Genomic DNA, 11,925 nt, shown 5'->3' on the forward strand with positions numbered 1-11,925 from the left:
AAATAGACCTCTTAAGATTTGCTCAAGGGTATCTTGGGCTATAATGAGGATCAGGATGTTTATGCAACTTTAACAATGACACCCCATCTTCAACATTCATTGTTGGGTGGTGCTTTCATTGCCCTCAGTAGCCACTTGTAAAGTTTATTTCCTGATACAACCATGAGTTTTTCTATTGTAACAGTATTGTGGTCCTCACGGTCCACATGTCTTCTAGGCAATAAGTGTCCTTAGGATCACCAGCTCCAGAAAGAAGCACAAAAGAGTAAGAGTGAGGCCATCAGCATTTGGGTGCCATTTCCCCTTTCATATAATCCACTGAGAATCTCCTGACCTTATAGTTCCTACCCTAGACCACAAAGAATAAGGGCTTAAGGAGATCTTCTCATGTACCATCAGAAAAATACAGTGTGACCCCTCCAACTTTGTAGATATCTTAAATTTCTTTCAATTTAAATATTTAGTTACCCACTTTTATACTTCTTAAAAATTTTTCTTTGCTAAAAAAGATAGAGAATTTTCTTAAAGCTTCTCAGATGTATGAATTTGCTATTTGTATCCCTGTTGCTTTCTATGAAATATGTTTGTCTCTATATACACTGAGTGTTAAATATAAAACAATATTTTCTATCAGGTATATACTGTAGGAAACATGCATATTTAAGTATTAAAGAAGCGTAAATCAACAATTAACATTAGATTTAGTTGTGTATTTACCTTATATTTCAAAAGGTGTTATATCAATATATAGTTAATCCAAAATTATTGAGGTAATTTGCATTGCTTTTCCTTTATGAGCAATTTCCCAATATCATACTAACATATAAAATTTCTATAAAAAAGCAAAGAACAGTAATTTGTACATGATTACTGGCTGTATCTATTGAGGGTATATAAATTTGTTACTAAAAAGCATCTACAATCTATAAAGTTTGAACCAATGGGGAAAAACACAACTTGTTATGCACCCTGAGAATGAAGACAAAAATGCCAAGAAAAAAGTCCAAACTTGCCATAATAAATTTGGGATGATTGGTACTAATAGACTGGGACTACTCACACTCATCTTTATCTTAGTTCAATCAATCTCTATGGTAGGCAGCCTCAAATAATTAGAGTTATATTTGTTGTTGAGAAGTAAATGAAGCTCAAGCGACACTGTCAGTATATGTGCCAATCTTGGTGTGGATTTGAGCATTTAAGGAGTCCCAAAACATAAGTCTGTAGTCTGTGGTTATAATTGTTAAACATATATCCTGACTAAGACTGTTTACAGGTAAAGCAAATAGTAGAGACTTAGGAAAGTTCAAGCATATCATATGCTAATAGACAGCCCTAAAGTATTGCAATATTAAAAGGCATAAGTGGTTGTGACAAAATAGAAAATGTCGTGAACATTTAAGGTACTTCCTTTCCTATACATAGATTCATTAGTAGAGGATAGTACTCTAAAATTTCTAGATCATGAATGTTTGCATTGACTGATAACCATGTCACAAGGACATAGGTATAAACTAGGAAGACATATTTAAATATGAAAAATTGCTATCAGATAAGTAATAATTCATAATTCACTGGCATTAGTGCCAAAGAATAGAGGGAAAAATATTCATTGAGGGGCTGGAGAGATCTGACAGCTGGTAAGACACTTGTCTTGCATGAGGCTGATCTAGGATCTATCTCTGACACCACTAATGGTACTCTGAATGCCACCAGGATTAATCCATGAACACAGAGAGAGACAGGAGTAAACCATTAACATGTTTCAGTGTGGTCCAAAAATCAAATAAAAGAGTCTCTTTTATTATACATACCCAACTCTGGATCTATATCCAGAACAATATTGTCTCCCTAGCACTATCAAGAATGACCTCTATGCACTGCTGAGTGGGGCTTAAAATAAAATAATACAAAATAAACATTTCTGAACAAATGAATGCATGAGTAGATTCAAAAACTACTAGTACACATGGCTTCAATGTAGCTATTAGAAATATGTTCAGCGAAGTAAAAGATACCACTACTAAAGATTTAATGGAAAACAAGACAAAAATAAATAAACTAGTGATTTTTGAGAAAGAAGGAGCAATTATAAAAAGAACTAAATAGAATTTCGGTGGTTGAAAAATACAATTGCAATGGAAAAGTCAATAAATGGACTCAAGCTGATTCAAGCTGGTAAGAACGGACAATTAACTTGAAGTTTGTTCTAAAGAACTTATCCAATCTAATGAAGAGACAGAAAAAATGGCTAAGGAAAATAAGTAGAGCCTTAGGTACATGTTCAACATCAAGAATACCAGCATAGGGGTAAGAGCGATAGCACAGAGGTAGGGTATTTGCCTTGCACGCGGCTACCTGGGATAGACCAGGATTAGATCCCCAGCATCCCAGATAGTCTCCCAAGCCTGCCAGGGGCGATTTCTGAGAGCAGATCCAGGAGTACCCCTGAGCGTTGTGGGGAGTGCCCACCAAAGTAAAGGAATAACAGCATACACTTAATGCAAATTTTAGAAAGAGGATAAAATAGTCTTAATTATATTCAGAAATAAAAATGACTGCAAATAAAATAAATTAAGAATATCATGTTCAGGAAAATGATGACATGCAAATAGATTAACATAACCAGTATGAAATATTATCAAATACATTTTCTGTAAAAATATCATATATTTACAAAAAGGGTCCAGAATAGGTAAATCTAATGAAAGAAAATCTTGATTATTTTCAGGAATTGTAGGGAGAAACTTTAATATGACTGTGGGGAGTCCTTATGGACTGACAGAAAGTTTAAAACCTTAGTGATGATGATTGTATAACTCTATAAAGACACTCAGTCATTGAATTTTATTAAATTGGTGAAATTTATGTTGATAAATTATACCTCAGTAACATTATATAGAAAAGGATCAGCATATAGGCTAGGAATATGGTGCTGCAGTTGCAGAGCATGCTTTTTTGTTTTTATTGCATTTGAGTTGGATCCTAGCACTCCTCCCCTACAAAAATGATTATTGAACTGATCAAGGTGAAAAACAAAACCAAAGTCCAGAAATTGGAGAATAGTACAGTGTTGAAGTGCTTGTCTTACCCAAGACCTAGGTTAAATACCAGCATTACATGTGGCTCCCTGAACACTGCCAGGAGGCATTCTGGAGCACAGAGCTTGGAGCATTGCTAGGTGTTGGTTTCTAAAAAATAAGTTTACCAACTATGGTGATATTTTCTATAATAATAGCTTTATACATTTCTTTATTGTTACAATTCATTAATGATCATAAGCTTATAACTTTACTTACATGATGATTTCTTAAATATTATTTGAATCATATGCCAGCTTTCTGGGAGACATAGAACTTTTACTTTCTAGTCTTCAAAAGGGGTTGACTGTCTTATTCAATGTCTTATGATATGTGATACAAGATCAGCCCATATTCAAGTCCTGATAATTCTAGTAGAATTCTAATTACTCTCTGCCAGCCCTCTTTTTTGAGGTGGCCATCAAATGTATATCATATTATTCCAAACAGGTTATTATGTCCCTTCAATATGTTAGGTATTAGAATTAGGAATCTCAGAAGTGAAAAATTACAGCTTAATCTGTTTCATGTTCTTCCCAAATATTGGTTACTAGGGAAACACTGAAAATCTAGTCAAGTTCTTGCTGTAGTCCAGATTGAGAGATATGTGTGTGACTGATCACACGTTGACCAAGCAACCTGACATCAATTTTAACCCTCTTTTATCTGGGGTTCCTAAAAGTGCAACATAATTTCGCTGGTTTAAAATATTAATAAATGTAAAATATGTCACACATTAAAAATGGTGTTACATGTGATAATAAAGCAGAACATTTATGTTCTCAGTTCTTTCTTTTCTGAGCATCATCTTTTTATTTAATTTTTTCTTGAGACCATTATGAATGACAAGTCGTTCATAATTATTTTTAAGAATATAGTTACAGTGAAGTAAGACCATTTCCACAACTAATTACCAGCATGCATCCCATACCTCCACCCAAAGTCACCTGGATTACTAGTGTAACAGGTTCATTTTGTGTTTAGCTTGTTATAGTTTGGGTCTCTTGATTCTGTTGTCATTGACTTAGCTTGGGTACTTAGATCTGACCATTTTGTACCATTCAATGCTGCTGAGACCACATGGCTCCTGCGTCCCATCCACTTTTCTTTTTTCTTTTCTCAATTTGTAGGAAGACAGAAATATGAGGTAGAAGAAAGTGTTTCAAGTCCTAAGCTTCTATGAAAAAGAAGATATCAGTAGAATTATAGTAGAATTATAAGTAGAATATACTTAGAAGATGTAAGTAAAGTTAAAAGCATAAAATAAAGCATAACAAAAAAACCAACAAAAATGAGGGAATGTGCCAAGTTTGGTTGTTTTGTTGTTGTTGTTGTTGTTGTTGTTGTTGTTGTTTGGTTTGTTTTGCATAGGCTCAGTAACCGTTGGGGAAATTAGAAAAAAAATTCCCTTGGCGTAAGAGATACTGGGTATCTCCACCCATAAAGCATACTGCCATAAGACAGACATCAAGCTTCAGGCCCATTATGCCACTTTGTTCAAAAAACTTAGTCTCTGTTACAAAAGTAAGGCTAAATACCTTTCAGATACTCAACTGGATCTACACAATGCTTCACCTCCTTTGAAGCTGCAAATTAAATCTTGCCTGAGTTTTCTACTCTTATCCATCATTTTCCTTTGAATTTTATTTCCTATCATCTGTAATCCTTAATTTTCTATGATTCAGATCATAGCAAAAAGATGAAAAGTAAAATCTCTGGAACTGGACATTTCAAATGGATTCCTAAATCCACAAGCTGTGTGATCTTGTTGAAATTAGGTCTCTGTTTTTGTTTTTATCTGTAAAATAAGGAAAATATTTCATTATAAAATTTTTGAGGGTTCAGTGCAATGATGAAAATAATTGCTTAAATTGGTAACTGGATCTTCTTTCTTATTTATGTAGTTTTGCTAATAAGATTATAATAACCATAAATTTAAAAAATAAATATACTTAAGCATTTTAATCATCTGCACTTATACTGTCTAATGATTTCCACTGGTACTAGTTATTTAGAAATTTGAATTACATAGTTATTATATGCAAAGGGAAACATGCCATATAAGGCTTGTAGTATTAATGATAGTATGTATTTTCCTACTTTCTCAGTAAGAAATGGTGGCAAACTAACTTGTCATCAAACTCAGATTGTAATGTTCATTTTTGGATTCTCTCATAAGACATTCTCTAATATAGCCTTATTTTGGCATACTTAGCAATTTACCAAACTAGCAAAATATTTTATACAAATCCCAGTAATCAGCAATCCATATTTATACCACAATACCATGGCAATCATGTCACTGAAGAGCCTTTTGTATCATATGCTTTGTTAATTTGATTAACTTAATTTCCATTTAATATTTAAAATAGATGAAAATAAATTTCAAATATTAAGCATTTGAAATGTTTCTGCTATCAATACATATACTTGAAATGTGAGAAAATGACAAATAAAGTGAAAATTTCACTGAGCAAAAATAGATAGTAATATACAAAAATTGATAGTAATAAAGAATTAGGATTAGAACTCACTATTAATATATAGAAATAATATATCAGGATGTATGATATTTTTGTGAAGCCTTTTACTTTCCAGGATGGTATATTAACTTTGATGTTACATTTTGGGTAAGTATGTCAATGCTAAAATTACTATAAAATTTAGAAAACCCCAATGGATTTCATTGTAAGAAAGACGAATTGAATATGATTATTTACTTGGGGAAATAAGCAACAATTGTTCTTATCTGACGAGTAACAGAGCTTTGGTACATTGAGTTATCTTCAATTTTCTTGGAGATTATTCCCCAAATTAGGTGGTTAGCTGATTTACAGAATTTAACACAAACGATATTGAAGAGTTATATGCAAAAGGTAATTTGAAATTACTTTAGCAAGCTGTTAAAATTCAAAAAGATACGTAGATAAATGTCACTGAAGTACAGAGATGTATTTTTTAATTACTATGGAATGGAAATATGCTAAGTAGTTAGTTTTTCTTTTAACCAATGAATGTAAAATAAACCAAAGATTCAGGGTCCTCATCTTGGCATGCAATGACCTGCTGCCATCTAAAGGATCTATAATAAGAAATATTCAGTATATCTTTAAAATGATGATGTGTGTAGGTTCAGTCCTCATAGGCTTAGTCCATTATGTATATATAAAATCTACATATCCATTTATCTGTGTATATACGTACATATTCAGTTTTGCAATTAAGCAATTTATCACACTAAAGTCAATCTGACAGACTCCATCAACCTCAGTCCAGCAGGGATTAGTCACAGAGAAGGATTAAAACCTACAAATAGGCAAACAGATACACATGGATTGTTCAAGCTTTGGGGTCTTCTGGACAATCTAGAAGCAGCTCATGGGCTACTCCTTTTGTTCAGTGCTATATAGCTTTCCACCCTGGCTCCCAATAGTTGAGTCAATGTTTAAGTTCACAGAGATATTAAGGACAATTTGTTAGCACGTAACTTTGAATATGTACATGAAAAGCACAGGGTGGGGAATGTCACATATTCTAACAGTATGCATCCTTAAAGAATAAAGTTTTGATTTAAAACTCTTCATTTAAAAGACCCTAAATTATTTTATTCTGTTACTTTAGACACATTCTTACTTGCCTTGATTATATTCTAAAATACGTGGGTATTTTTTGTGTGGGGTATTATTTCTCACAGTTCAGTACCCAAGAATTGTTTTCATACTTTAACTTATGTATTTATGTCATGAAATTTGTGTTTTCAGTGTAAGGGCATGATTTGAAGTAGGTATTCCAAAAATCAGTGAAGGAAATTAGTAATGGTAGATGTAAAATAAAATGATAGTATGGTAATAATAACAAAAGACAATAATACCCAAAAACAATGGACAGGAAGGCTGGTCCATGGTAGAAAGTTTGTCTCAAAAAATCAGGAAGTACGTAGGGCAGAGAAGGGACCACTATGACAAAAATAGCTGGAAATGATCACTCTGGACAAGAAAGATACCTTTTCCATAACAATCTTACAAAAAGCAGTGTCTAAAAGGAAAAAAGAGAGGGGGGAGATAGAAAAGAAAAATATTTGCTATAGAAGAAGGGGAGCGGGAGGGAAACTGGGAACATTCGTGTTTGCAAAGGTACACTGATGAATTGAACAGTGTTGAATACTGTATGACTGAAAATCATGAACAACTTTGTCGCTGTGGCTTTCATGGAGATTCAATTACAAAATTTATTTAAAACAAAGAAAGAATGAGGAATTTATAAAAGAAAACTAAGAGTGGTTGTCCTCTGTAATTGGGCCAGAATTCTGAAAGCTGTTTTTTTTTTTAAGGAACATTTTACAATGTGGACTCTAGTGATAGCACAAACTTTGTCTTCACCGTTTTCTCTCTCTATTTTTCTTGGATAATCTAGTTTTAGTGATTATGGGAATGTTAGGAACGTTTTTGTTTGCATTAGTTTTGGTGCAGTAGATAGGCCCCAGAAACTTAAATATATTAAGTATGTGCCATTAGGCCACATCCCTGATCCCTGAAATATTTGGAGATTTTATTTTAATATGAGAAAAATTAAAAACACAAACAGCTGTAAAATCAGAACATCTACAGAAACAAAGTCAGGTTAATTGATTACTGCATCTTATCCTTTCATTGTAAGGTTTGTAAAATAGCAATTAAGCATTTAACTTCAACACATGCAAACCAATGTGTTAAGCAGAATTTAAATTTTGAGTTTTATATCATTAATTGAATACCAATTTTTATCAAAAGTAGTCTACTTAAAATAAATTCATTTTATTCATTTTAATAAATTTATTAAATTAATTTAATAAATTTATTTTATCTTGGATAAGATATCCCAAGTTTAGCACATGAACTTATACTATATTTTGAAAAATGATGATTTATTTTTGCTTTACTTCTTAAAATGTTATGGTTGTATCTGAAGGCCAAGAAATCTGCTACCCTAACATATGTTTCTTTGGCATAAGGATTATTTTGTGCTGGATATTTTATTATTTATTTATTCATTTTTTGTCGCACCTGTGGGCTCTCAGGAGTTACTCCTGGCTCTGCTCTCAAAAATTACTCCTGAAAGGCTCAGGGGCCATATGGACTGCTGAGAATTGAGCCCAGGATAGCCACATGCAAGGAAAATGCTCTATCCACTGTACTATCCCTCTGGCCCCCAGTGATGATTATTTTTAAGATAGCAAACACTGGACATTTCTGAAATGTAAACAATAGAAAGTCATCCTTTTGTAAGAGATGTATATATTTATAAATGAAATTATTCCTTGTTGGGGACCACACTGGTGTTGCTCCAGGAATATTCTTTGCTTTAGTTCTCAGTTGTAACTCCTTGCATTGCTCCAGGGACCATACAGTGTCAAGAACTAACCCCAGGTGTTCTACATGCAAAGCACCTTGAACTTTCTCTATAGACCCGTAAGAGAAATATTTCATATGTAATGGTATATTTCTCCCTATTCCAGGACTAGAGAGCTATCAGAGATTTTATACACACATACATACCTATATATACATATATATGTATAATAATGAGTTAAATGTGATAGACTGAGATCTTATTCCATGTTGGCCAAAGTTCCCTTTGTCAGTGCAGAATAAAGGAAATATTTGTTTACCAAATATTTGCTTTTAGCCTATTTCAATTAGTTATTTTTCTCCCATCTAAAGTCCCAGATCCCGACTCCCAAATTCTTTGTTGTTTTTTACTAGAGCTGATATTTAAAGGTGATTGCCTGAGAGCTCTTCAGTTTTGCAAGATCTTTCTCATGCATATAGGAGTTATACATGCATTTAAACATTTTTCATCAGCTTGTTACTTTGTCTTGCATTTTTGGTAGCAATAGTACAAAGGAAAAATTTTCCATACCCTTCTGAATTCTTCTCAGGCTAATTCAGTAATCAAGTATACATTAGACAGATTAGTAATAGAAAAATGAACAAATTTAATTACATACATGGATAATCCATGTAGATATGAATTATAATGTCTTTGGGAAAAAATGAGTGTATTTATATTCTGAACTCAGAGATGGGTTAGGTGCCTGGGGCTACAGCAGCTAGACTCACACAATGAGGATAAGGTAATTCAGGATGGAGTTCCTATGATCTGGAAATACATGTTTTTTTCAATATGTCTACAAGCTTCTCCACAGAACATTTATTTATTATAATAAAAACTAATTCTGAGTGACGACGAACACTTTTTCATATGCCTGTTGGTCACCTGTATGTCTTCTTTAAGGAATTGTTTGTTAATATCTTAATACAAACGACAATGAAGGAGCTGAACTTCTAGAGCCGTAAAAAAAAATACTTCATAAAATCCATTCCTTGACCTATACAGATACCAAGATCTCCAAATACAGAGGTCTGATTTTATCATTCATGATGGAGCAGATGTCTGCCATACATCACAGAAGGATCTAGGGGAGAGTAAATGAACACACATGGAGTCTGTAGTTAATCCCATGACAACATGCTTCAAGGGCAGAGAAACCCTGTATCACTTAGGCCAAGGGAATTCCCTTTCTAATTTCCCCCAGTATTTACTGTGCCTATGCAGGAGTGAAAAAAAAGGAACCAGCACAAATTTTAGTTTTGTCTTTTTTTTTTTTTTGCTTTTTTGCTTTTGCAATTTCGTTATTGTCGTTGCTGTTTCCTTTCTTCTTTTGTGCTCCGTTTTGACTTTTTTTTTTCAGTAGCATGATTAATGTGTGGTGCATGTGTCTAGTGCTGTAGCGCTCCTTGGATTTCTTGTTTGATTTTTCTTTTTGTATTATTGTGGTGATCCTCGTCCTCTTTCCCTTTCTTCCCTCAAAACTGATGTTTAGATCCTCAAGAAGGACTCTGCCCACTTTTGGCCTGTGGCATTTTTTACCCCATTCTATTTCTTCTCTCTCTCTCTCTTTTTTAATTTTTTTGTTGTTTTTGCATACAGAACCACATAACTGGAACCATCTTGCTCTGCTCTCAAATTGAGAGGGAAATAACAGAGGGTACCAAGTCCAAATAATTGTATGATCATTAAATATAATAAAAATGATCAGACTTAATCACCAAATCCAAAGCCAACAACAACAGAATCGATACCCAACCTACAACAAGCTAGATACAGAGGGGATCACTTATACTAGCAGGCCGGGGGGTAAGGGAGGGGGGTATCGGATGAATACTTGGAATGGGGGGAGAAGTGAGGTCAACTTCGGTGGTGAGAATTCCCCTGATTCTATGTTAATATGTACATAAAATATTACTATGAAAAATATGTAATCCACTTTGATCAAAAATAAATTATAAAAATAAAAAATATCCTAATCCTATTTATGAAATGGATATCTGGAATTTTTTGCTATTGGGTTTTGTGATTGCTTTATAAATCTTGGATATCAACACGTTTTTCTTATTTTTGAAATTACTTTAAGCACCATGGTTAAAAAATTGTTCATGATTGAGTTTCAGTCATAAACCACTCTTGAACAGTGCATATTTCCCACCACAAATGAACCTTGTTTCCCTCCACCCATCTATCTGCCTCTGGGTCAGACATTTTAACTCTCACTCTGTCTTTTGTGTAAGGGGAGGGGATAGAGAGATAGCACAGAGGTAGGGCGTTTACCTTGCACACAACAGATCCAGGACAGATGGTGGTTCGAATTGAGGCATCCCAGGAGTGATTTTTGAACAAAGAGCCAGGAGTAACCTCTGACACTGCTGGGTGCGATCCCCCCCTAAAAAAAGAAAGCTACAGGGAAATTATTTAGTATACCTAAATACCATAAATAACAATATATTTATCAATGTCATAATAATTTCCAATTTATATTTTCTATAGCTATATATGCTCTCCTCTCACACAAATTGAAGTCTATTACAATGTAGAATTCAGTGAAATAGAATTTATTTGCCTACTAAATTATGACAAAAATATAACAGCTACTAAGTAGACACTGACAAATTATTTTTAAAAAGTCATGTTTTATGAAGTTTTTAATATTTTTCTAAAGAGTCTAGGATCAACTAATGATCATACATTTGTCTTATGTTTACTAAAGACAAAAAATGAAGAAAAAAGACTAGAAAAAATAGCTTAAGAAAAATTATGAATAAACATGTATTTAATTGATAATTACACTAATAGAGATGATTTATTTGTTTGTTTTCTGGGTCACACCTGATGTACTCAGGTCTTACTCCTGAATGTGTTTCAGGATTGCTCCTGACAATTCTTAGGAGAACATATGGGGTACCAGGGATCAAAATCACCAAGCCTGTGCAAAACAAACACCCTTACTGCTGCACAATATCTTCAGCCCCCATAGAGTTATTTGTTTGGGGACAACACCTAATGATGCTCAGGGGTTACTCCTGGCTCTGGACTTAGGAATTATTCCTGACAATGCTTGATGAATCATATAGGATGCTGGGGATCGAACCTGGGTCAGTTGCTTGAAAGACAAGGACCTTACCTGTGATACTTGTTTGCCAGCCTCTCCTATATATTTTTTATTATAATAATAATTTTTATTTTGACCTAAGTGGATTACATATCTTTCACAGTAATATTTTAGGTACATATTAACATTGAATCAGGGAATTCTCACCACCAAAGTTATCCTCCCTCCACCCCCATTCCCAGCATGCATCCCATATCCCCCTCCCTTACCCCCTGGGCTGCTAGTATAAGTGGCCCCCTCTGTGTCTAGCTTGTTGTAGATTAGGTATTGATTCTGTTGTCGTTGGCTTTGGGTTTGGTGTTTAAGTCTGAACATTTTTATTACTACTTAGTGATCATACAACTGTTTGGTCTTGGTACC

This window comes from Suncus etruscus, chromosome X (assembly GCF_024139225.1).
Source record: "Suncus etruscus isolate mSunEtr1 chromosome X, mSunEtr1.pri.cur, whole genome shotgun sequence".
NCBI lineage: Eukaryota > Metazoa > Chordata > Mammalia > Eulipotyphla > Soricidae > Suncus > Suncus etruscus.